Raw genomic sequence first — 27,924 nt, forward strand, 5'->3', positions numbered from 1 at the left:
AGTCAAATTCTTCATTCCATTCTTGATGTCAAACGTTTTATTTTAAATATGCATACATTGATTCACTTTTTGTGCTGCAGTGTTCCACAGGTTTTGACAAATATTTAGTGTCATATATTTACATAACATCATAGAGAGTAGTTTCACTGCCCTAAAACATCCTCTATGCCTGGAGAGAAGGAAATGGCAACCCACTCCAGTACTTTTGCTTGGAAAGTCCCAGGGACATAGGAGCCTGATGGACTACAGTTCATGGGGTCTCAAAGAGTCAGACACGACCTAGCAACTGGCCACAGTCATTTTTAGAAGCAGTGTAGTCCACACAAAACACATCAGTGGCTCCTAGTTTGTGGCCTCTTTTTTAAATATCTTTCTTTGCCAGGTGGCTATCTGCTTCACAGGGGCACATGTCCACGGATCTGCTCTGCTCATCATTGCCTGGATTCAATAAATGGAATAAGGAAAATTGAAGACAGAACCACCCTCCCAAATGAGCACCAGGCTCAGAAAGAATGCACTGGCAAGGAGATGGCATTTTGTTACTCCCCACCTCTTTTGTGATTGCCCACTTGAAATGTCCCCATTTCCCTTTAAGCCATACTCCCAGTTGACCCCTGCAAGCCTCCTTCTCCTCTGCCCTGAAGTCATCATAATGGCCACATTAAGGTTCTGGCTGGGGCGGGGCCCTTTATGACACTACCAATGGCCCAGCCCTGCCTGGTCCTCATTCTCCAGGAGCCAGGGCAGACCAGCACACCAGGAGCCATTTCCTCTTGGCTCACCATGTGGTCCCTCAAATGGTTCCTGTGCTTATCCACGGGTGTTACCTGTGTCTATGCCTTAATTTTTACTTCTCTGAGAGAGAAAACTGAAGAAGAACTCCAGGGGAAGTTGTTCTGCAGAGGGCATTTTTTAATTTGGCAGAATCTATCAGAACATGCCCCAAACTGGCTTGAGATCACTTTGCTCTGCCTTTTCTTTTTTGTGCTGATATACGTGACAGTGACGTTGGTAGGAGAGAGTGGCGAGAGTAATGTGCAGACACGTGCTGCCCATCAGAGCTGTTCATTTGGCTCTCCTGGAAGGAAAAAGGAAAAGGCTTTCCCTGAAGAAGACTATATGTTCCATACCTTAACCCTGCTCGAGATGGACCTTGTGAAATGTATGTCCAGGATGCAGAATCTGAAACTCGATGTGGCAACTAGCAGTAACTTCAACCCTCCCAATGTCCAGGTTCCTGTAGACACACAAAATAACATTACAGATTATGAGCTCTGGGAGGATGAAGAATCTGACTGAGTGGATTTATGTGTCACTGTAGGAGAGTAATTGTTGGGTGTTGACATACCATATCCAAACAAACAAAACTATTCTGAAACAAAATAAAAAAGCCCCTGATACTATTTTTATTATTATAATTAATAAAACCTTCCCTTGATATTGGGAGGGTTGAGGTTACCGCTGGTTGCTGTGGCAAGTTTCAGGTTCCACACCCTGGACACAAATTTCACAAAGTCCATCTCAAGCAGAGTTAAGATATGGAACATGTAATCTTCTTCAGGGGAAGCCTTTTCATTTTTCCTTCTGGAAGAACCAAGTGAATGGCCCTGATGGGCAGTGGGAGTGACCTGGAGCTGCCAGAGAGGTGCCTAGCTGAAGCACTATGCCCTTGAGAGGGTAACAGCCAAGGAGACCAGGGGTCTCCAAAAGGAGGAAATAGGCTGCAAGTGTCAGACATTTTTTTATCTCTCTGTTACGAGGCAGGAGGAAGCTAACTCTCTATGGAAATGTTTTTCTTAATCTATGTTAATGAAACTATATATTTGCTTTGGAATTTGCTTTTCTTCAAAATGGTTTCACCTAAGACTAAATTTTTTTTTTTTCTTTTCTCAAACCTTGGGCTGATAATAGCTCAACAAACCAGTATTAATATCAATTGTTTTATGGCTGAGGGATGACACACTTCATGGCATCCTATCTTAAAAATGCATACTGTGGGAGAGAGGCCAGGTGAAACTCTGTCAGCCTTGAGGTGTCTCTCTTACCTGAATAACAGCTTTCTAACAGACATAAAACTTCTGGCTAAAGACTAGCAGGGGAACCACCCTTCATCCCCTTTCTGATGTCTATGTCAGAAGCTTTCACTGTCCCTTTTTATACTTTATTAAAACTCTGCTATACAAAAGCTCTTGAGTGATCAAGCCTGGCCCCTGGTCCTGAAGTTAAATCTTCAGAGATCATGAATCCAACACTGTTCACTGTAAGCTGATCACCCTGATCAGCTCTCTCTCCACTGAAGGCCATCATAACTGTCCCTCCATTGCCTTCTATCTGCTCTTTGCTTCTGGGTATCTGAAAAGGTCCCCTTGTGGAACCTTCAAGACTTGACCCTTGAAGAGCTTCCACATGCAAATAATACTCTATTTTCCCCAGTCCTCAAAAGTTGTCCTGCACACTAGTGAAAGGTTGCTGAACCACGAAAGATGCCGGAATTCTTGGCCTGCAGAGGAGAAGAATTCAATCCGGGGTGAGTAATGAGGCTTGATCACTCAGAGCTTTTGTGCAATAAAGTTTTATTAAAGTACAAAAGAGATAGAGAAAGCTTCTGACATCAGAAGGGGGCAGAAAGAATGCCCTCCCCCCGCTAGTCTTTAGCCAGATATTATGTAGCTACTAGCAGTCTGCTAATTAGAGAAAGGAAATGTCTCAAAACTCAGAATGGCATCAGGCCCCTCACCCACAACATGCATTTTGAGATAACAACTGGCACCACCAGAGTCATCCTGGTCCATAAAATGATTGACATGAATCTTGAAGAAAGGCAGATTTCTGAGCAAATATATAGTTTCATTAACATAGATTAGGAAAACAATGTGGGAGTAAAACATACTGGTTTGTCAAGTTCTGAGTCTTAGGAGGAACTGACTTGAAGACAGAGCCTAGGGTAAATACATAGTACATTAACATAGCTTAAGACAAGCATTTCCTTAAGAAAAACTCATTGGTTAGCTCAAGGTTTGAGAAAATTTAAATTCAGGTGGAGCCAGGTGTTGTTATGGCAACACAGAATTTTAAGAGGAGCCTCTTTTTAAATTTGTATAGAGAAGGGGAAAAAAATCTAACACTTGTTTGTTTCCTCCTGCCTCTTAAGAGAGAGATAAAAAATTCTCTGACACTTGCAGCCTATTTCCTCCCTTTGGAGACCCCTGGCCTTCCTGCCCATTACCCTCTCATTCCCCCCTTTTCTTTTAGGAGAATTATGTTGCCTAGGGAAAGGGGTGTCATCCTTGTTCCATAACTGCTTCCAAGATGATAAGGGGCATTGTCCCTACACTGGTGAGATAATATATTCTCCTAACTCTCATATTGATGGTCTCTGAACCAGGGGCCCCAAGTAGTAGTTGAAGGAAGCTGTGGCAGTCACAGGAGTTTGAGCAATCATTTGTAACTTAAAAGCCTTCATGTGACTAGAAACAAATCCAGCTACACAGTTACAGACGCAAGGAGTAAACAGCAAAAACAGAATGATTAGCAAAGTTAAAAGCCACATTATGTCCATAGTTAAGGTACAAATTGTTGCACCACTGCACTTTAGGACTGTCAGATGTCATCAGATTAAGAAGAGGCATCACATATGATTGTTGTTGTTGAAGGTATTCACAGACTTGGAGAAAGTCTTTTCCTTGAAGTGGAGATGTCCACCACAGGAAGCCTTCCACTGATGAAGAGGGGAGCGCTACTGGTGAAGGCATACACACAGCTTTGAGATCTTCCTTCCACTTCAACAACATACAATAAACAAGAGTACCCCTTAGTGCTCCACATGTTTACAGACTCCCATGGTGGTCCTCAGTGAGGGTCTGACTTGACATTCATGCAGAGGGGACATTTGTTCACTTGGGGAGCCTGGGTGTCAGGAATGGGGAGGGCAACTATAGGAGCAGTCTCCTCCCAGTGACATGTCCCCATGACAACCACTTCACAAGTTCATGGGATGCATTTTTCTCAGCTGCCAAAGAGGTGAGTGTATGGGGAAAATGCAATATTAAGTATTGGCCAAAGTTCTCAATGTAAGGATCTTGTATGGGAGCCACGAAACTCAACAGCCTGTGTCCCTAGTGCCAAAGGTGGGCAGGGCAGATATGGATGCAGTTCAGACCTGGGTTGTCTGTGGGAAAACTGAGGACTGGAGGGGAGGGGAGGAGAGGAGAGGGAAGCTGGAAGGAAGGGTTCTGGTGAGGGGGAGCCAGACCAAGTGAGTGAGCAGTGGGACACCTGGGGGGAGGGGGCTACACACACTCACCTTCCTTGAACAGCCCACTGACAGACAAGCAGAGCATTGTTTCCTGATAGGGAAGAGCCCAGGTATTCAGTAACCACTCATCCTCTTCCCCGCCTGTGGCTTCCTGTCCCCCTACCCACCAAGGGAGGAGCAGGTGCTCACCATCTGGAAAAATATATCCACTACGAAGGAGCTGAAGTCATGTTGAGTTTGGGGCAATGCACAGAGGGCACACACAGTGTCATGTTTTGTGTGTTTCAGCAGTTGGACATGCAGGTCTGTGGGGGAGGGGAAGAAAGGGAATGTCAGGGCAGCCACGCCATGGACACTATGATTGGCCCCCTCACTGCCCTTCTTGCCCAGCCTTCCAACCACATACTCACTGGGGACCTTGACCTTCTCCATATTCCTGCTGTCCCTGAAGAATGTCACACGTTGCTTCTAGGATACACAGAGGAAACTTGGGTGGTGGTCTGGCCAGCATAGGTGTCAGCAGGAGCTGGCCTGCATCTGCAAGGGAAGCACACAGACTAGGGGAGGACTCTGGGCTGTGAAACTCATGGGCTTGGGTCCTTGGGGTGGAATGCCATGGTGAGGAAGAAAAAGACTTCCTCATGATAAAAATCCGGGGCTCCCTGGTTGTCCCCATACTCATGGATCAGGTAATAGCTGATGAGAGCAATGAGGACGGTATATCTCTGTGGTATGGAGCTTGGATGGTCACCCCTGTCCAAGCCCTTCTCTTGCTCAGATTCCCAGGGGTACTTACTGATGCAGAAATTGCAAGATTAGACTCTTCAACTCATCAAATTCAAAGAAGCTTCCCTGGAATCAGAACAGTCCTCAGGACCAGGGCTGAAACTCCCTCATGTACTACCTAGAACCATGCTGGATCCTCTGTGTTGACCGTGCATGTTGTGAAGCACTTGGGAACTTCAACAGCACACTTAGACCTTGAGAGTATCTCCTGGCCATCCTGGGGGAGGGAAGAGGAAGTCAGCAGTACAGTCCAGGACATGGTGCTGGATGATCAGGGAAATGGATGGGCCCAGGGCAGGGTGGGGCCAGAGGTCAGGGGAGAAAGTGTTCCTGAAAATTCCAGGGGCAGGAATACATTTTCAATCATCTCCATGGTTTCCCCAAAGCCTGTGGAGAACATGGCTGAGGAAAATCCAGAGCCTTTTCAGGTTCCCACAGAGGATGGTACAACTCCTCCCCCAGGACATTTAAGGGTCAAGTTCAAAAATGGAACTTGGACCCACTGAAGGCTATGGAGAGAAGAGGGAATGGGCAAAGAACCCAGTGCTTTGCTACTGAAGAAGGAATTCATAGGGCCTGGCCTCCATCTCAGGCCTGTTCATGTTGATCATGCTCTGCCACCTCTCCAATGGACTCTGAACTCTGTGTTTAGTGCCTATGGAAACAATAGAAGGATAAGAACCCCTCCAGACAGGGGAACCTTGAAGATCATATCCAGGTTACTCATCGCCTAAGAGAGCACATACACTAATCACCCCTTCCTCCAGACAGGCCATAAATTTTCTGTACCTATTGGCATGTAACCTTGGGCTTATTAATTACTGGCTAATTGTTTAACTGTCTGAGCACATGGCACATGAATGATGGGGTTATTGGGATTGTATTTACCCTTCCTTTGTTTATGTAAGTCTCAAGGAATTTGGAGTGGTGGGTTCAGACACGTACACATGGGGTGTAAAAGATTTTCACAAATGTTGGTTGGGGTCCTTGGCTAAGAGGAGACTCTGCCTTGGGCCTGCCGGTGTAATAAACTTCACTCCACTATCTGCATTGTCCTTCTGAGTGAGTTTGTTTCCCAGAACGCGTGGCTACAACACTACCTCACAGGTGATCCAGCATTCTGTCAAGTCAGGACACACTTCAGGGATGGCCTAGGTGCTATGTCAAGGAGGTGAGTGAGGTGGGTCTCAGGAGGTAGGGAGGGGGATGAAGACAAAGGGAGTGGAAGGAGGAGGGGAGAGATGAGAGAGACATAGGGTGTAGAGAGAAGGCAGAGGGAGACCTTATGTTGGTTGACTGATCAGGAAAGCTGGTGCACACTTCGTTTCTGTCTGCAAACATCTCTTCTGGTTCCAGCTGCTGACCCTTGTCCATCTCCCCTGCAGCCTTCACCTGGAATTACGGGGAACACCTACATCTACCAGATGTCTCTGTACCTGCAACCTTCCTTTCCCTACAAATTTCCCTCAGCAGTCACCACCCCTTGAGCTCCCCCATGTTCCTTTCAAAGGATGATCTGGGTGCCCCAGCTCACCTCAGTGTTGGAGAGGTCCAAGTTCTTGGTGGTGGAAGCATTCTCCAGAACGGTGGACAGGCCATCCAGCAGGTACTGTTTCTTGTTGCATAGGTCCACAGACTAAAGCTACGATGAGGAAAGAGTGTGAGGACTCCAAAGGGAACATCTGAAACATATCTGCCTCTTCTATCTGATATCTCCCTCCCTCACCATCAGCCCCAACATTTGGCCTAGGTCCTCACCATGGGCTTGATCCCTGGATGGATATGCAGTGAAAGAGCCATGCCATTTCATCAATTCTGTGTCATTAGAATATCATAGGTCATTAAGTCTCCAGGAAGCCAGGACGAGGGAGACAGAGGCTGAGAGGGTCCCAGCTGGTACACCTCCAGGACCAACCCCTCCCCATGATATCATTCCTGAGTGTCCTTTCCAGACAGACCCTCTACCCTCACCTGCCCTACAATTACTGCTGTAGCCATAACAGGGCCAAAACAAAGTTTCTGGAAGTCAAGAGATTGCTGGCAGGCATCATATGGTTTGTTCATGGTCAGCTGCAGAGTTTGGGATGGGGTTCAGTAGGCCTGAGATTGAGGGTGAGTCGGGGGAAGTGGTGCATCTGGCTGTGAGTGCACAGCTTGTGTTGAGTCTGCATTATCTTTATCTGTTTCACCTTTTCAGACATCAGTGCATGGACTGTGGTGCATCACAGAGCTCAACAAAGATAAATATCTGTAAAGAACGCAAGAGGGACTGGGTAAGCTCCAGGAAATCTGTGCATGGGATCAAGCAAGACCATGCCCCTCCCCTGCCTCTTGTCCCTAGTCAGCCTTGAGCACGCCCTTGACATACACCTTTTCATTATTCTCATTGAAAATCTTGCCACTGACATTCTTCAATGCACGGGCAGTGTTGGCATTCTCAAAAAAGAACTGGGCCTGCATTTTCTCATAGTGAAACTGTAGGGAGAGTGACAAGAGAAAGAGAATATGTGACCAGAGCCATTTCTCATTTGGGCCTGCCATCTACCCCATTTGCTCTCATCACCTACATGTCCTGTCTTACTTTGAATGCAGTGAAGGGGACACTGCTTTGTTTCTGAATCAAATTCAGCAGCCACGTCTCATTATATTTTATACCAAAGGGAATCTAGGAGTCAAAGAACAAATGGGAAAGAGAATGGATACAAGGGAATCCATGGTTAAGATAAGACCCAACTATGTCTTGATTTAGGACCTTTTTTCAGGCTTTAAATCATTTTTAAAGATAGGACAATATCTGTTATCATTAACTGTTGTACTAGACATGGACTTTCTATGTAACTTTTCTTTCATTCAAATACTCTCCCTGAACAAATCGATTAATATGTTTCAAATGTACTTCCTTTCAAAAACTTCCAAAAGATCCACATGAAGTAGACCTGGCCTACCATTCTGATATTGACCCCAGAGACTCAACCTCCTCCCACACACTGCTTGAGCAAAACACATGATTTGATGTTAAGTGCTTCATCTCCCTGGCAGTAGGTTTCCTCCTTTGCTTTTAGTCAATCTCTCCCATGTTCCTCCTTGCAGGCAGTCTGTTTCCTTTCTATTGCTTCTCTGAACTAGCCTTACATGATCTAGGAAGATAGCTCCTAGTAAAAACAAGGCAGATTACATCAATGCCCCAGAAAATTTCCTAGCATCTCTACACAAATCCAACATGATTCTCTGTCATCTTCTACATATTAGGTCCATCCATTTAGCCAGGACAATCACCATGATCTTGAACCAGCTCCCCAAGGTCTCATCCTGTTTGTTTCTTTCCATTCTTTTCTCTGGAGGCTTTTCTTTATCTCCATGTTAGTATTGTTAGGTAGTTAGAATAGGGAAAGGAGTCCAGAATGGCGGTGGCCAAAAGACCTGGAAGGGAAAAGCCCGCGAAAATAGAACAAAGGAAGGTCCGAGGACCGGAGTGAGAACCTCAGGTAAAACAAACAACACTCATGACTGGCCCAATTTACATAAGACAGGCCCAGAGACAGAGAAACATATAAAAAGAGGAGCCAAAGCCCTCTTCTTTCTCTCTCTCTCTCTCTCCTGCGCAATGGGGCGATCTTCTCTTCACATCTTTGGGTCGATGTGCCCTCATGCCTCAAAGATGGATTTTCCTGTTATTATCTAAATAAAATACAGCTGTAACACTGAGCTGTAACACTGATTTATTTAAGAGCTATAATAAGATCCATTCGTGACCTGAGAGCTATAACACAGTCTGTCCTCCGAGAGCTGTGACCTGCCAAGGGGGCTTTAATGTCCATCACTCCAAATCTTTGTTGTGATGAGACAAAGAACCGAGGAGCATACACTCACCTGACAGTATTAATTGGTCTTGTTTCTGAAAACTACGTCTCTGATGATGGGGTGGAATGGCATACAGAGCACTGTGGGGAAGTGGAGAGAAGAAAGTGCTCCAGGTAGGCTTGGAAAGTCTCTACATTTTCCCAAGTGATACCAGAGTTACAATGATGATTGTTCAAACAGTAAACTCATCCCATCATTCCTCAGTCTTCCTGGTTATACAGAAGATTGACAGGTTGAACTACAAGGTTTTGGTTTTCACTGGTTGGTACATGTCAGCCATGCCATGGTCACTTACTCTCTTGCTTGGATGTCCATATGAGCATCACTTTCTTCTGAATCTCTATCTTGCTGCTGCTAGAAATTGACCTGTTCAGACAAATAGGTGTCCTGCCTTTGGTAAATACCTTAGCTGCATGCTCTTCTTTGTAAAGAGTTCACCTTGTCAGTGTGATCTAAAATTGATGACAACAGATCAATGGACAAACTACCAGAAATAAATACTCAATAAATATCATGGCTAATGAGGAATTATGACTGAGTTTGTAATGTATACAGAAATGCATCACAGTGCTAAAAAAAAAAAAAAAAAAAAAAAAAAGCCTGAGAGACTTCACTGTGGCTCCAATTTTTGGGAAATGAGACATAGGGGGAAGTCACAGCCAAAAAGAAAACAGCCATTAAGGAAATAGTCTGGATATAGAGTATAGTTTGTGATGTTAGACCCTGTTCTACTTGGTTCAGTCTAGGTGACCTGGGACAAGTGACTTTTCACCCTGAAGTCTTATTTCTCTGCTCTACTCTGGGAAGACAATGAAACATACCCTTAAAACTAGTATGGCCTGATGGTTCATGCTTTCTGCCTCTCTGAAAGAATTAGAGAAATGAAAGATAAGTATGATGAAAAGCTCCATAATGGAGTCTGGAGAGATATAATATGGAGAATACCAAAGGAGTGGTGTACAGAATTATAGATGATGCAAGGAGTATACCTAACACATGGTTAATGTGAGTGCCAGACAGAAGGAGAGGAAAGACTGGGGAAATTGTAGTTGATGAGAACTTGGTTGAAAAGTTTCCAAAAGTAGCAAAATATCAACACAGGAAAACATCTATTTCTGTTTTATTGACTATGCCAAAGCTTTTGACTATGTGGATCAGAGCAAACTGTTGTCTGAACTGGAAAATTCTTAAAGTGATGGGAATACCAGACCACCTGACCTGCCTCCTGAGAAATCTGTATTCAGGTCAAGAAACAACAGTTAGAACTGGATATGGAACAACAGACTGGCTCCAAATCAGGAAAGGAGTACATCAAGGCTATATATTGTCACCCTGCTTATTTAACTTGTATGCAGAGTACATCAGGAGAAATGCTGGACTGGATGAAGCACAAGCTGGAATCAAGATTGCCAGGAGAAATATCAATAACCTCACATATGCATATGACACCACCCTTATAGCAGAAAGCAAAGAAGAACTCAAGAGCCTCTTGATGAAAGTGAAAGAGGAGAGTGAAAAAATTGGCTTAAAACTCCACACTCAGGGGCAGTCCTAAGATGGCGGAGGAATAGGACAGGGAGACCACTTTCTCCCCCACAAATTCATCAAAAGAACATTTGAACGCTGAGCAAATTCCACAGAACAACTTTTGAATGCTGTTCAGAAGGACATCAGGCACCCAGAAAGGCAGCCCATTGTCTTTGAAAGGAGGTAGGACAAAATATAAAAGATAAAAAGAGGTAGGGATGGACATCCGTCCTGGGAAGGGAGTCTTAAAAGAGAAGTTTCCAAACACCAGGAAACACTCTCACCGGCGGGTCTGTGGGGAATCTTGGAATCTTAGAGGGCAACACAACCGGGAGGGAAAATAAATAAATAAATAATTAAAACCCATAGATTACGTGCCTAATGGCAACTCCCAGCGCTCCCAGCCGCCACCAGCATGCTGGGGCTGAACAGGGAGGCATGGGCTGCATTGCTTAGGGTAAGGACTGGGTCAGAATGCCCTGAGGGCAATCTGAGGGAACTAGCGTGAGATAGCAACCCAAACTGTGGGATAGGCAGAAAGAGAGAGAGAAAAAAAGAGAGAGAGAACTATCCAGCGAAAAGCCCTAACCTGAGGCATTTCCAGGCAGGCTCACAGAACAAAGGACTGAGCAAATACCAGAGGAGAGCTAGCAGGCTGTGGACCAGCCCATCCCCCGCTGGAGACAAGCAGGTGGCGGGGGCGGGGGGGGGGGGGGTAGGTGGAGCCAGAGCCAGAAAGGGGCAATCGCGGCCCCAGAGAGGCATCCTCTACCAAACTGCAAACAGGCTCTGTTGCTAACCAAGAGTTCCTGGCATTCTGGACGGTTGACATCCGCTGGGAGGGTTGCAGCCAGAGATCAGCTCCCCAGAAGAGAGAGACACACGGCATACCTGAAAAGCATGCCCGTTGTACACCCAGAAAACTGGGCTACTGGGACCGGGGAGGTGATAAGACACACTGCCCACCTGGGGGTGACTGTGCTCGCCAAGCACCTGGTCACCTGAGCTGCTCGGACCTGGGAAGGGCAAAAAACACAGGCCCAACTGAGTCTGCGCCTTTGGGGAGTACTCAAGAACGTGAACCTGAGCGGCTTAGATCTGGAAAGTGCATGCAACCCAAGGCCTCCTTAGACAGTTCCCGGCAGAGCAACCTAGAGCCTGAGAAGTGTGGACCATGAAAGCACACACGCCGTGAGTGGGGGCAAACCCAGGGCGACTGAAACACTGTGAGCACTTCCCACACACGCCAGTAATATTTGTTTCCAGTGTTCCTCCCTCCCCACAGCACGACTGAACAAGTGAGCCTAAATAAGTGACCATCTTTGCCCCATTGTGTCAGGGTGGAAAATAGACACTGAAGAGATGAGCAAACAGAAGAAACTAAAATACAGGGAACTGCTTTGGAAGTGACAGGTGCAACAGATTAAAACCTTGTAGTTAGCACTGAATACATCTGAACAGGCCTATAGATCATGAGAAGTATAAGCCGAATCAAGGAACTTACTGAAACTGGACTGACCCCATACTGTCCACAACAGTTTCAGAGAAATTCCTAGATGTATTTTTACTATTATCATTTTTTAAATTAATTTTTTAATTTTTAAATCCTCTATTACTCCTTTAATTTTCATTTTTATAATCGACTATTACCTTGCCAAAAAAAAAGGCCCTATTTTTAAAGCAAACTCCATATATATATTTTATAATGTTTGTGAGTTTGTTTTGTTGTTTTATTATTGTATTTTTGCGAGTCTAATTTCTACTATAGATTTTTAATCTTTGCTTTGTGGTATTTGTTATCAATTTTGTACCTTTAAGAACCCAATCTTCAATGCCCATTTTTATTTGGGAGTGTGATTACTGGCTTGATTGTTCTCTTCCCCTTTTGACTCTCCTTTTTCTCCACCAGGTCGCCTCTATCTCCTCCCTCCCCTTTCTCTTCTCTACCCAAATCTGTGAATCTCTTTGTGTGTTCCGGGCTATGGAGAACACTTAGGGAACTGATTACTGGCTGGATCTGTCTCTCTTCTTTGGATTCCCCTTTTCTCCTCCTGGCCACCTCTGTCTCCTTCCTGCCTCTTCTCTTCTCTGTGTAACTCCGTGAACATCTCTGAATGTTCCAGACTGTGGAGAGCACATAGGGAATTGATTACTGGCTAGCTTGCTCTCTCCCCTTTCGATTCCCCCTCTTCTTCTCCCAATCACCTCTATCTCCCTCCTCCCTCTACTCTTCTCCATGTAACTCTGTGAACCTCTCCAGGTGTCCCTCACTGTGGAGAAACTTTTCATCATTAACCTAGATGTTTTATCATCAGTCCTGTATAGATGGAAAACTCTTGAGGCTACTGTAAGAAGAAGACTGAAATCCAGAGGCAGGAGGCTGAGTTCAAAACCTGAGAACACCAGAGAACTCCTGACTCCAGGGAATATTAATTGATAAGAGATCATACAAAAGCCTCCATACCTACACTGAAACCAAGCACCACCCAAGAGCCAACAAGTTCCAAAGCAAAACATACCATACAAATTCTCCAGCAACACAGGAACATAGCCCTGAGTTTCAACATACAGGCTGTCCAAAGCCACACCAAACCCATACACATCTCAAAACTCACTACTGGACACTTCATTGCACTCCAGAGAGGAGAAATCCAGCTCCACCCACCAGAACACTGACACAAGCCTCCCTAACCAGGAAACCTTGACAAGCCACTTCTCCAATCCCACCCACAGTGAGGAACCTCCACAATAAAGAGGAACCACAAACTGCCAAAATATGGAAAGGTCACCCCAAACACATCAATCTAAACAAGATGAAAAGGTAGAGAAATACTCAGCAGGTAAAGAAACAGGATAAATGTCCACCAAACCAAACCAAAGAGGAAGAGATAGGGAATCTACTTGGAAAAGAATTCAGAATCATGATAGTTACAATGATCCGAAATCTTGAAAACAAAATGGAGTTACAGATAAATAGCCGGGAGACAAGGATTGAGAAGATGCAAGAAATGTTTAACAAGGACCTAGAAGAAATTTTTAAAAAGTCGATATATAATGAATAATGCAATAAATGAAATCAAAAACACTCTGGAGGCGACCAACAGTAGAATAACGGAGGCAGAAGATAGGATAAGTGAGGTAGAAGATAGAATGGTAGAAATAAATGAAGCAGAGAGGAAAAAAGAAAAAAAGAATTAAAAGAAATCAGGCCAACCTCAGAGACATCTGGGACAATGTGAAATGCCCCAACATTCAAATCATAGGAGTTCCAGAAGAAGAAGACATAAAGAAAGGCCATGAGAAAATACTTGAAGAGATAATAGTTGAAAGCTTCCCTAAAATGGGGAAGGAAATAGTCACCCAAGTCCAAGAAACCTAGAGGGTCCCAAACAGGATAAACCCAAGGCAAAACACCCCAAGACACATATTAATCAAATTAACAAAGATCAAACACAAAGAACAAATATTAAAAGCAGCAAGGGAAAAACAACGACACACAAGGGGATTCCCATAAGGATAACAGCTGATCTTTCAATAGAAACTCGTTAGGCCAGAAGGGAATGGCAGGACATACTTAAAGTGATGAAAGAGAAAAACCTACAACCCAGATTACTGTACCCAGCAAGGATCTCACTCAAATATGAAGGAGAAATCAAAAGCTTTACGGACAAGCAAAAGCTGAAAGAATTCAGCACCACCAAACTAGCTCTCCAACAAATGCTAAAGGATCTTCTCTAGACAGGAAACAGAAAGGGTGTATAAACTCAAACCCAAAACAATAAAGTAAATGGAAATGGGATCATATTTATCAATAATTACCTTAAATGTAAATGGGTTGAATGCCCCAACCAAAAGACAAAGACTGGCTGAATGGATACAACAACAAGACCCCTATATATGTTGTCTACAAGAGACCCACCTCAAAACAAGGGACACATGCAGACTGAAAGTGAAGAGATGGAAAAATATATTCTATGCAAATAGGGACCAAAAGAAAGCAGGGGTAGCAATACTCACATCAGATAAAATAGACTTTCAAATAAAGGCTGTGAAAAGAGACAAAGAAGGACATTACATAATGATCAAAGGATCAATCCAAGAAGAAGATATAGCAATTATAAATATATATGCACCCAACACAGGAGCACTGCAATATGTAAGGCAAATGCTAACAAGTATGAAAGCAGAAATTAAAAATAACACAATAATAGTGGGAGACTTTAATACCCACACACACCTATGGATAGATCAAATGAACAGAAAATTAACAAGGAAACACAAACTTTAAATGAAACAATAGACCAGTTAGACCTAACTGATATCTATAGAACATTTCACCCCAAAACAATGAATTTCATCTTTTTCTCAGGTGCACATGAAACCTTCTCCAAGATAGATCACATCCTGGGCCATAAATCTGCTGCTGCTGCTGCTGCTAAGTTGCTTCAGTCGTGTCCGACTCTGTGCGACACCATAGACAGCAGCCCACCAGGCTTCCCCATCCCTGGGATTCTCCAGGCAAGAACACTGGAGTGGGTTGCCATTTCCTTATCCAATGCATGAAAGTGAAAAGTGAAAGTGAAGCCGCTCAGTCGTGTCCGACTCTTAGCGACCCCATGGACTGCAGCATACCAGGCTCCTCCATCCACAGGATTTCTCAGGCAAGAGTACTGGAGTGGGTTGCCATTTCCTTCTCCAGGCCATAAATCTAGCCTTGGTAAATTCAAAAAAATTGAAATCATTCCAAGCATCTTTTCTGACCACAATGCAGTAAGATTAGATATCAATTACAGGAGAAAAACTATTAAAACTTCCAACATATGGAGGGTGAACAACACGCTGCTGAATAACCAAAAAATCACAGAAGAAATAAAAAAGAAATCAACATATGCATAGAAATGAATGAAAATGAAAACACAACGACCCAAAACCTATGAGACAGTGTAAAAACAGTGCTAAGGGGAAGGTTCATAGCAATACAGGCTTACCTCAAGAAACAAGAAAAAAGTCAAATAAATAACCTAACTCTACACCTAAAGCAACTAGAAAAGGAAGAGATGAAGAATCCCAGGGTTAGTAGAAGGAAAGAAATCTTAAAAATTAGGGCAGAAATAAATGCAAAAGAAACAAAAGAGACCATAGCAAATATCAAAAAAGCTAAAAGCTGGTTCTTTGAGAAGATAAATAAAATTGACAAACCATTAGCCAGACTCATCAAGAAACGAAGGGAGAAGAATCAAATCAACAAAATTAGAAATGAAAATGGAGAAATCACAACAGACAGCACAGAAATACGAAGGATCATAAGAGACTACTATCAGCAACTAGACTACTATCAGCAACTTAGAAGAAATGGACAAATTCTTAGAAAGGTACAACTTTCCAAAACTGAACCAGGAAGAAATAGAAAATCTTAACAGATCCATCACAAGCACTGAAATCGAAACTGTAATCAGAAATCTTCCAGCAAACAAAAGCCCAGGACCAAAGGCTTCACAGCTGAATTCTACCAAAAATTTAGAGAAGAGCTAACACCTGTCCTACTCAAACTCTTCCAGAAAATTGCAGAGGAAGGTAAACTTCCAAACTCATTCTATGAGGCCACCATCACCCTAATACCAAAACCAGACAAAGATGCCACAAAAAAAGAAAACTACAGGCCAATATCACTGATGAACATAGATGCAAACATCCGTATCAAAATTCTAGCAAACATAATCCAACAACATGTTAAAAAGATCATATATCATGACCAAGTGGGCTTTATCCCAGGGATGCAAGGATTCTTCAATATCTGCAAATCAATTGATGTAATATACCACATTATCAAATTGAAAGATAAAAACCATATGGTTATTTCAATAGATGTAGAGAAACCCTTTGACAAAATTCAACATCCATTTATGATAAAAACCCTCCAGAAAGCAGAAATGGAAGGAACACACCTCAACATAATAAAAGCTATATATGACAAACCCACAGCAAACATTATCCTCAGTGGTGAAAAATTGAAAGCATTTCCCCTAAAGTCAGGAACAAGACAAGGGTGCCCACTCTCACCGCTACTATTCAACATAGTTTTGGAAGTTTTGGCCAGATCAATCAGAGCAGAAAAAGAAAAGAATTCAGATTGGAAAAGAAGTAAAACTCTCACTGTTTGCAGATGACATGATCCTCTACATAGAAAACCCTACAGACTTCACCAGAAAATTACTAGTGCTAATCAATGCAGATAGTAAAGTTGCAGGATATAAAATTAACACACAGAAATCCCTTGCATTCCTATACACTAACAATGAGAAAACAGAAAGAGAAATTAGGAAACAATTCCATTCACCATTGCAATGAAAAGAATAAAATACTTAGGAGTATATCTACCTAAAGAAACAAAAGACCTATACATAGAAAACTATAAAACACTGATGAAAAAAATCAAAGAGGACACAAATAGATGGAGAAATATACCATGTTCAGGGATTGGAAGAATCAATATAGTGAAAATGAGTATACTATCCAAAGCAATCTATAGATTCAATGCACTCTCTATCAAGCTACCAACGATATTTTTCAGAGAACTAGAACAAATAATTTCACAATTTGTGTGGAAATACAAAACATCTCAAATAGCCAAAGCAATGTTGAGAAAGAAGAGTGGAACTGGAGGAATCAAAATGCCTGACTTCAGACTATACTACAAAGCTACAGTATCAAGACAGTATGGAACTGGCACAAAGACAGAAATACAGATCAATGGAACAAAATAGAAAGCCCAGAGATAAATCCACACACCTATGGACACCTTATCTTTGACAAAGGAGGCAAGAATATACAATGGAGATGAGACAATCTCTTTAAAAGGTGGTGCTGGTTAAACTGGTCAACCACTTGTAAAAGAATGAGACTAGAACACTTTCTAACACCACACACAAAAATAAACCCAAAATGGATTAAAGATCTAAATGTAAGACCAGAAATTATAAAACTCCTAAAGGAAAACATAGGCAAAACATTCTCTGACATCAATCACAGCAGGATCCTCTATGACCCACCTCCCATGATAATAGAAATAAAACCAAAAATAAACAAATTAGACCTAAAAATGTTTAAAGTTTTTGCATAACAAAGGAAACTATAAGCAAGGCGAAAAGGGAGATTTCAGAATCAGAGAAAATAATAGCAAATGAAACAACTGACAAATAATTAATTTCCAAAATATACAAGCAGCTCATGCAGCTCAATACCAGAAAAATGAACCCAATCAAAAAGTGGACCAAAGAACTAAAGAGACATTTCTCAAAAGAAGACTTACAGATGGTTAACAAACACATGCAAAGATGCTCAACATCACTCATTATTAGAGAAATGAAAACCAAATCCACAATGAGGTAAAATCTCATGCCAGTCAGAACGGCCACCATCAAAAAGTCTACAAACAATAAATGCTGGAGAGGGTGTGGAGAAAAGGGAACCCTCTTACACTGTTGGTAGGAATGCAAACTGGTACAGCCATGATGGAGAACAGGGTGGAGATTCCTTAAAAAACTGGAAATAGAACTGCCATATGACCCAGCAATCCCACTGCTGGGCATACACACTGAGGAAACCAGAACTGAAAGAGACACATGTACCCCAATGTTCATCAGAGCACTGTTTACAATAGCTAGGACATGGAAGCAACCTAGATGTCCACTGGCATACGAATGGATAAGAAAGCTGTGGTACATATACACAGTTCAGTTCAGTTCAGTTGCTCAGTCGTGTCCGACTCTTTGCGACCCCATGAATCACAGCACGCCAGGCCTCCCTGTCCATCACCAACTCCTGAAGTTTACTCAAACTCATGTCCGTGGAGTCGGTGATGCCATCCAGCCATCTCATCCTCTGTCGTCCCCTTCTCCTCCTGCCCCCAATCCCTCCCAGCATCAGGGTCTTTTCCAGTGAGCCAACTCTTGAAATGAGGTGGCCAAAGTATTGGAGTTTCAGCTTCAGCATCAGTCCTTCCAATGAACACCCAGGACTGATCTCCTTTAGGATGGACTGGACATTGGAATATTATTCAGCTATAAAAAAGAACACATTTGAGTCAGTTCTAATGAGCTGGCTGAAACTGGAGCCTATTATACAGAGTGAAGTATGTCAGAAAGAGAAACACCAATATAGTATATTAATGCATATCTATGGAATTTAGAAAGATGGTAATGACAATCCTATATGCAAGGCAAAAAAGAGACACAGATGTAAAGCACAGACTTTTGGACTATGTGGGAAAAGGCGAGGGTGGGATGATTTGACAGAATATCATTGAAACATGTTTATTTCCATATGTAAAATAGATGACCAGTGCAAGTTTGATGTGTGAAGCAGGGCATACAAACCCAGTGCTCTGGGACAACCCAGAGGGATAGGATGGGGAGGGAGGAGGGAGGGGGTTCAGGATGGGGAGACGCATGTGCACCCATGGCTGACTCATGTCTATGTATGGCCAAAACCACCACAATATTGTAAAGTAATAATCCTCTAATTAAAATAAATTAACTCATTTTTTTAAATGTAGGAACTTTTCATTAATTTACTCATAAATTAGGTGAAGATATTGAGAGCTGGAGAAGTAAAAGGATTTGTTCAAAATCTGAGGTCAGAGGTTGATGAGGTCGTAAGGGGTTTATGATGCCAACCACCCTCTCTCTTCTCCCCTCATCTCTCCCTGCCCCAACTGCTGATTCAAAAAACATAGATGTCATAGAAAGCTACGATACAGCATACAAAGTCAATGTCTGCTGAACTCTCATCCACTCACCCACATCAACAGGAGAGTGTGCCAATGATACAGTCCAGAAGAGGTGACTGGCCAGTAAAACTACTAGAAAACAGTCCCTTGTGACTCCCCCATCAAACTAGCATAAATTTCTATATCACCTGTATGTGTTACTACTAAAATCACAAAGAGGACATCATAAATAATAACCTATTACTCTTTCAATATTACCATGCATGCCCTAAGCTATAAACCAGAGGAATAAGATAGAACAGGCATTTGACAGCTCTAGTTTTCTTCCTGTAATGAAACGACAAATGAGTTTCCGCTGGATCCTTCCCAATAGAGATTTCAACAAAGGAACAAAGCTTCTTAACTAGGAGGCCCTATAGCAAAGTATGTTTTCTATGGGAAAGTTACACATAGTATAACTTAGGAAGTTACACATAGTCTTCAGGGATTCCAGCACAGAATGAAAAAAGGCCCTTCCTTCAGCAACTGAGGGGACAAACATGATCACCTCAAATTCTTTCCTAGCTCTGGGGTTTGTGAAAATATCAGGATATTTTGATAGTTTTAAAAGGTCTCAGGTTTCTGAAATAACCCTGCCTTTGCACAGTCTTAGCATTAAGAACCCACCTCCATGCAATCAGTATAAAATTGATTAAAATCTTCAGAAACTCATCTTTCTAACTCAAAGGAGTAAATACACACAAAGTAAACCTGAGAGTTCTATTCCATACCTATCAGATGTGTCAAATTAGCTCCAGTAAAATACTGGCTTTTTCTGGACTTTGAGTTTAAAATGAGTTCAGTGCTGTTGGAACGTACAAATAGGTCGATATTTGAATCCCACAGGCAGAACTCCTCTGACCATTACAGTGAACAGCTATAGCGACTGAACACACTACTAACAAGACAATAACCTGAGGAAATTTGGTGAGAGACCTGCCTTGAGAGAGGAGCCTACTGTACAGAAAGGGGAAACAAAGCACAACTGAGGCCTGTATTACATACCTATCAGAAGTGTGAAGTCAGTGTCCGCTCTTCGTCTGTGCTTGCACTCTGGGTCCACACCAAGGCAATGGATGAGCTATTGATCACACCCTTTGATTATCTTAACTGCACCTGAAAAGAGAGAAAATATGGTTGAATACCTTTGCCACAGATGCAAATTAATTTCCCTGAGTAGGAATTCAGGAAGAAAAACATAAAAAACAAAACAAAAACACACCAGTCTTCTAGTTCCAAAAAAAAAAAAAAAAAAAATCCAGCCAGCCACTACCTACCCTGAGGAGAAATAAGCCTAAATGGACAGATGGTCTGGACTTTATACTGAAAAGACATTGTGATGTAACCCACTGTGACCATTTAGTCACTTCATAGAGTAATTTGCTGGGACTGAGGTTTGTGGTGAAACATACTGATATACCTGAATCTCACTGAGCTTACTTTTCAGTCTCCTCCACTAGAATGTGAGCCCCATGTGAGCAGGGATTTATGTCTCTTTCATGTCTGTATTTCCAGCATGAGGAAGAGTAGCTGGCCCATAGTAGGTGCTCAGCAAATGATGAAGGTTACCTTTGGCCACCAGCCCCAGTTCATGCCATTCTCAGAGCTGACCCTGTTAAATGTACAGTGTGTATCTTCCAGAATTTCCTCCCCATATTTACATTCTTACACAGGGATCATTAGAAATAGATGCCCTATACTATAATTAAGCAGTTGAATAATTCTACACTATTTAAAAACCACCTGTTTCCAGTCCTAACTGGAGACACAACCAACTACATCTTTGTAATGCAACCAGAATCAACTCTTTCAGGTTGGTATTTTCACCCATATTACTCAATAGCATACTCAAAATGCTATGACTTATCAGTTTTCATTGCATAGTTGCTTTTGGACGGTTTTAGCTCTTTATCATGAATCATTTCAAACAAAGCCTATACAACAATATAACAAGAATTCTATGTCAGTTAAGCAGTTTTAACAATCAACATGTCTTCAATTTTTTTTTTCTAACATATTCCAAAGCATATTCCTCATATTTTACTATACCATGTGTAAACCTAAAGAAGTTATTATCTCCACATACTCTACTGTAACATAAACTATAACAAATAGGACTTTTAAATATATAACCAAAATACTATTACTACATTTAAGAAAAAATACAGTTATTCCCTAATGCCACATGAAGCCATTCATGTCCAATATACCTGTTTGATCTAAATATCTCTGTTAGTGAAGTAAGCCAGAAAGATAAACTCCAATACAGTATACTAATGCATATATATGGAATTTAGAAAGATGGCAACAATAACCCTATATGCAAGACAGAAAAAGAGACACAGATGTACAGAACAGACTTTTGGACTCTATGGGAGAAGGCGAGGGTGGGATGATCTGAGAGAACAGCATCAAAACATGCATATTATCAAGTGTGAAACAGATCACCAGTCCAGGTTGGATGCATGAGACAAGTGTTCGGGGCTGGTGCACTGGTATGACCCTGAGGGATGGGATGGGGAGGGAGGCGGGAGGGTGGTTCAGGATGGGGAACACATGTAAATCCATGGCTGACTCATGTCAATGTATGGCAAAAACCACTATAATATTGTAAAGTAATTAGCCTCCAACTAATAAAAATAAATGGAAAAATAAATATTTCTCTTAAATTAGATTTGCTCTTATTAGGATCTGAACAGATAACTTACATAGCATTAACTGAAATAGGACTTAGTCCTCTTTTCACCTATAACAGCCCCTGCTCCTCTTTTTTTGCTATTCTTTTGATGAAAAGACTGGATTATTTGTCCCGTAGAATTACTCACATTCTGTATTTATCTATATGCATCCTGTCCTGAACAGGCTCCATTAGAAACAGAACATTCCCTAGTGAGATCTATGAACTTGGTTAGATGCAGGCTCAGTTATTTTAGCCAGAACATTTTAGATGTGATGCTTCGTACCCCTATTGTATCATATCTGAATACCCACATTGTAACCCACACTTTAATGTAAAGGCTGATTAGTGAGTTGTAGTATTCTAACCTTAATTCACCCACATTATAAAATTTTCCATCGACCTTTTACTGAAATTTTATTAAATGTATGTGCTGGCTATTTAAACTTTTGATATACTTTTCACATACCATATAATTCACAATATTAAAATGTACTGGTTACTGATTTTTAGTATATTCAGAAAATTTTGGATCCATGACCACAATACATTTTAGGACATTTTCAACACCCCCAAAGAAAGTCTATACTTATTATCAATGACTGCCTATTCTCCTGATGGGACTGATAACCCACCTGAATGGTACAAAGATAAGTTCAAGTTGAAAACATCTGAGCTACAAAAGAGGCAGAAATAAATCATTTCTGAACTTGCCTTTATCTGACTAAAGCTAAACTTTGTAAGAGACAGCCGTTACAACCTCACCCACATTGCCAGCAGGTGGGGGTGGGGGTGGGATGTATGTATCTGATCAGGGAGGCCTGAACTTGGACATTGGTTTAGTGGTTTAGTTGCTAAGTCCTTCCAACTCTTTGTGACTCCATAGACTGTAGCCTGCCAGGCTCCTCTGCCCATTGGATTCTGTAGGCAAGAATACTGGAGTGGGTTGCCATCTCCTTCTCCAGGGGATTTTCAGACTCAGGTCTTGCACTGCAGGTGGAGTCTTTACCAACTGAGCCACCAGGGAACATTTCAAAAGACTGCATAAATAAGCCTCATCAGATGCTTTCATCCATTGAAGTTCTAATCCACCAAGCCCCTTGAAAAGTTGGTATATAAACCCCTATCTCTAGCCCTTTAGGGAGCCTCTTTCATCTGAAAGTTCCTACATAGTTAATAAACCTTTCTCCTATTAATTTACTGTTAATTAATTTTCAGGCCTCTAGCCAGTTGAACCTAAAATGGTAGAGAAAATTGTTTCTTCCCAACGTTCCCTTCTCACCAGCCTCTGACAACCACGAGTTGATGTTTTATCTCTGTAGATTTCCCTGTTCTGGATAGTTTAAGTGAATGAGATCTTACAGTGTGTGTTCTTTGGTATCTAGCTTTTCTCATGTATCACATTTCCAAGATTAATCCATATTTCAGCATGTATCACTGCTTTGTTTCATATTATGGTTATATGGTAGGGGTATAGCATAGTTTGCATAAAACCTCAAAAGTCAATGGACATCTGGGTTGTTTCCTCCCTTTTGGCTTTGAATAATGCTTCCATAAACACTCATGAACAACTTTTTCTGAATATTTGATTTCAATTCTCTGGGATATACCTCTAGGATTGGAAGTGCTGCTCATGTGGTTACGCTAGGTTGAAATTATGGTGGAAGTGCCAAACTACTTCCTAGAGTGTCCCCATCATTCTACATTCTCACCAGCAGTGTATGAGGAGTTCAATTTCTGAATATCCTTATTACACTTCTTATTTTCATTTTTTAAATTAGAGCTGCCCTGGTAGATGTAAAGTGGTATCTCTTGGGATTTTCATGTTGATTTCTCTAGTGACTGTTGATGTTGAACATCTTCTGTTGCACTCAGTGGCCATTTGCATGGAGAGAGCAGTGGATCTGCACCATGAGAGCCCCCTATGTGTGAACCAGGTGACAAAACCATGTAGCCTCTTTGGACCTCGATTTCCAGGCACAATGAGTAGTTATTGAATCTGTGTTCATGCAGGGAAGGGACACATTAAAAAAAGACTTTGACTTGGATCTCTGTGTGGAGAAATAGCCACTACTAACTAGAGTGAAGGAAAAGAAACTCACGGAGGAATCCAGAGGGGCAGCTGAGATCCAGAGCCCAGAGGCTGGTCAGGTAATTCCACCTGGAGAGGACGTGGACACTCCCTTCCCTTTCCACCCTCAATAAGGTGGGCAAATTGTAGCAGGGCATGAACCCTCTCTTCACTCCTTAGGAGTTGAAGGCTGCAGGGTTTTGTGAAATTTCCTGTGTTGACCTAAAATGCATGGAGGCAACTGCCTGGGCAAAACTAAGCACCTGAGGGTCCTCATTGTCCTTCTTCTTTCTGCCCTGGAAATCCCCACCACCTCTGCCCAAAAAAATGGAATGGGGGAGAAAAGGGGCCGAAAGTCAGGTTCTAAGTCAAGATTGGGATTAGCCAGACAGCAGGTTGGTCTTGGGGGCCCTGAGCCTGTGCAGGGCCTGTGTGGGGGAGCAGAATGGGAGCAGGAAATCTTGAGGCATTAGGGGTAGGCAGCAGGCCAGTTGTGCTGCCCTGCAGTGGGTACAGAGCTCATGGGTTTACTTCAATTGTTTCTTTGAAGGCTGGTTACACTGGGGAATAGATCTGGGTAGGGGTGACTTCAGTTCTCCCTTGAAAAACTTCTGCATTTGTGATGATGTTTTTGCTTAAAAAGTAATCAAGCTTGAATTACATTTGTCAATGGAAATAATCAGTTAATAAAAACATCTTCACAGTCTTGATCATTTTAACCACCAAAATGCTGCAGGTTACTCATGTTCCTAGAGACAATCTTTATTTGTATCAATCTCCTGCTTTCTAAGCTCCACTAACACCTCTGTAAGGAACAGAGGTGGACATAGAGGTATCCGGTGGACACAAGGCCCGATTTAACATCTGCCATCTCTGAGTGGAGGCATTATCTGTTATCTTCCTTTCTCGTCTGTGCTACACGTGTCTCCTCTGCCTGCCAAGTCACTTCAGTTGTATCTGACTCTTTGTGACACCATGAACTGTAGCCCGCTAGGCTCCTCTGTCCATGGGATTCTTCAGGCAAGAATACTGGAGTGGGTTGCCATTTCCTTCTCCAGGGGATCTTCCATACCCAGGGATGGAACCCCCATCTCCTGATTTGCAAGTGGATTCTTTACTGCTGAGCCACAGGGAAGCCCATGTCTCCTTTATTTGAATGTTATTTCACTAGAGGAGAAAGTTCTTTTCCTCCACAGGAAAAAATTAGACAAGGCACCCATCAGGCAGGAGAAACATGTTTGTCACTGTGACTCTTTAGGACCCAGGACATCCCCCCAACCAAGGCGGTGTGGACACCACCTGAGAAAACGCCAGGAAAACCTGCTTAAGAGGTGGTGGCTCCCTAGCAGGCCCATGACAAAGAGTGGGAGGTGACAGAGGCCAAGGAGTTTCTGCTCTTGGGACACTGCCTCTCACCTAAGGTCAGCGTAATTCAAGTAATAATGACTTCAATTATATGAAGGATACAATAAAAGACAAAGAGGGACACAATAAAGGACAGCAATGGTATGGATCTAACAAAAGCAGAAGAGGTGGGAAGAATACACAGTAGAATGATACAAAAAAGATTTTAATGACCTGGATAACAACAATAATGTGATCACTCACCTAAGGTCAGACATTCTGGAGTGCGACGTCACGTGGGCCTTAGGAAGCATCACTATGAACAAAACTAATGAAGGTGATGGAATTCCAGCTGAGCTATTTCAAATCCTAAAAGATGATGCTGTGAAAGTGCTGCACTCAATAGGCCAGCAAATTTGGAAAACTCAGAAGTGGCCACAGGACTGGAAAAGGTCAGTTTTCATTCCATTTCTAATGAAGGGCAATGCCAAAGAATGTTCAAACTACTGCACAATTATACTCATCTCACACGCGAGCAAATTGATGCTCAAAATCCACCATGCTAGGCTTCAACAGTACGTGAACCAAAAACTTCCAGATGTTCAAGATGGATTTAGAAAAAGGTAGAGGAACCAGAGATCAAATTGCCAACGTCCGTTGGATCATAGAAAAAGTAAGAGAATTCAAGAAAAACATCTACTTCTGTTTCACTGACTTTGCTAAAACCTTTGACTGTGTGGATCACAACAAACTGGAAAATTCTTAAAGAGATGGGAATACCAGACCACCTTACCTGCCCCTGAGAAATCTGTATGCAGGTCAATAAGCAATAGAACCAGATGTGGAACAATAAACTGGTTCCAAATTGGGAAAGGAGTACGTCAAGGCTGTATATTGTCACCCCGCTTATTTAACTTATATGCAGAGTACATCATGTGAAATACCTGTACTTGGGATGAATCCCAAGTGGGAATCAAGATTGCCAGGAGAAATATCAATAACCCCAGATATGCAGATGACACCATCCTTATGACAAAGCGAAGAGGAACTAAAGAGCCTCTTGATGAAGGTGAAAGAGGAGAGTGAAAAAACTGGCTTAAAATTCCACATTGAAAAAACAAAGATCATGGCATCTGGTCCCATCATTTCATGGCAAGTAGATGGGGAATAAATGGAAGCAGTGACAAACTTTATTTTCTTGGGCTCCAAAATCACTGTGGACGGTGACTGCAGCCATGAAATGAAAAGACGCTTGCTCCTTGGAAGAAAAGTTATGACCAACCTAGACAGCATATTAAAAAGCAGAGACAATTACCCCACAATAAAAAAGAAAAAAAAGTAAAAAAAAAAAAAAAAAAGGCAGAGACATTAGTTTGCCGACAAAGGTCCATCTAGTCAAAGCTATGGTTTTTCCAGTAGTCATGTAGGGATGTGAGAGTTGAACCAAAAAGAAAGCTGACCACAGAAGAATAGATACTTTTGAACTACGGTGTTGGAGAAGACTCTTGAGAGTTCTTAGGACTGCAAGGAGATCAAACCAGTCAATCCTAAAGGAAATCAGTCCTGAATATTCATTGGAAGGAATGATGCTGAAGCTGAAGCTCTGATACTTTGGTCACCTGATGCGACGAGGTGACTCATTGGAAAAGACCCTCATGCTGGGAAAGATTGAAGGCGGGAAGAGAAAGGGACCACAGAGAATGAGATGGTTGGATGGCAACACCGACTCAATGGACTCAAGCTTGAGCAAACTCTGGGAGATGGTGAAGGACAGGCAAGCCTGGCATGCTGCTGTCCATGGATCGCAGAGTGGAAGGGACTGAACGACTGAGCGACTGATGAAGGATACAAACTTGTAAAATCATCTGAAAGTATACTTATATAAACTGTTTCTCTAAATAGTTTTGAGACTACTGAACAGTAAAATTTCCGTTTTACCGTTCATTCACTTCTGTTGTTGGAGGCAGGGACCCTACAAGGGGGACAAGGTGGCTCTCACGAGGTGTCCTGTCACTTTCCCAATCTCACCTCTCGCACTCGCGATTCCTGCTAGAGGCTGTCTCAGCCCTCCCCTGGGCGGGGCCAACAGCGAGGAATCCAGATTCCCAAGCCCTCCCACTTAAGCGCCCTACCTCCAGAGGAGAGGCCCACAACGCGGGGCGGGGGTCGTATTCTCGGGACAACGTAGGCGACGCTTTACGGCAGGGGTGAGCGGGGTCGCAGTCGAGTCTCGCTGGCTCCCGCGCGAAACTCTGAGGGGACCGACTCTTTCTCGCCGGAGCGTGGCCTCAGCCACGTTGGTCCCCTCAGCCTCCTTCGTGTCCTTTCCCTGGGGCAACGCGAGGCGACGCGGGCCGGGACCGGCAGCCTTTCTGGTCCCAGGGACCCTCCCCATCCTCTAACGTCTGAGCAGCCTGTACCCTGCGTGCAAGGTAGGCCAGTGATGGCTGCAGCCCGGCCGTCCTGGGGGAGGCGGAGACGGGCAGCGGGGCGCCGCGTGGGCCGGGCCGTGGTTTGGCGTTTAGGCTGGGCTGGGTGAGCGTGGGCACCGGGGTTGTACTGCCGTGTGTGTTCTGTGCCCTCGCGCCAGTAGGGAGAGGGTCCAAGTAGGGCCCCCCGGGCCTCCCGGTCGGTGG

The 27,924-nt window shown here is 42.9% G+C and overlaps 1 long non-coding RNA gene and 1 pseudogene across 1 annotated transcript in view; one reads left to right on the forward strand and one right to left on the reverse strand.

Annotated features, from left to right (window-relative positions):
- Positions 1 to 4,710: 4,710 nt before the first annotated feature.
- LOC133052558 (nuclear RNA export factor 3-like) lies at positions 4,711 to 12,268 on the reverse strand (annotated as a pseudogene).
- A 15,152-nt stretch (positions 12,269 to 27,420) lies between these two features.
- Positions 27,421 to 27,924, forward strand: part of LOC133051999 (uncharacterized) — a 31,975-nt gene continuing 31,471 nt past the window's right edge. The window contains exon 1 of the long non-coding RNA XR_009691982.1: positions 27,421 to 27,720. This is a non-coding gene — a long non-coding RNA (uncharacterized LOC133051999). The remainder of the gene's footprint in view (positions 27,721 to 27,924) is intronic.

Source organism: Dama dama, chromosome X (genome assembly GCF_033118175.1).
Source record: "Dama dama isolate Ldn47 chromosome X, ASM3311817v1, whole genome shotgun sequence".
NCBI classification, from domain to species: domain Eukaryota; kingdom Metazoa; phylum Chordata; class Mammalia; order Artiodactyla; family Cervidae; genus Dama; species Dama dama.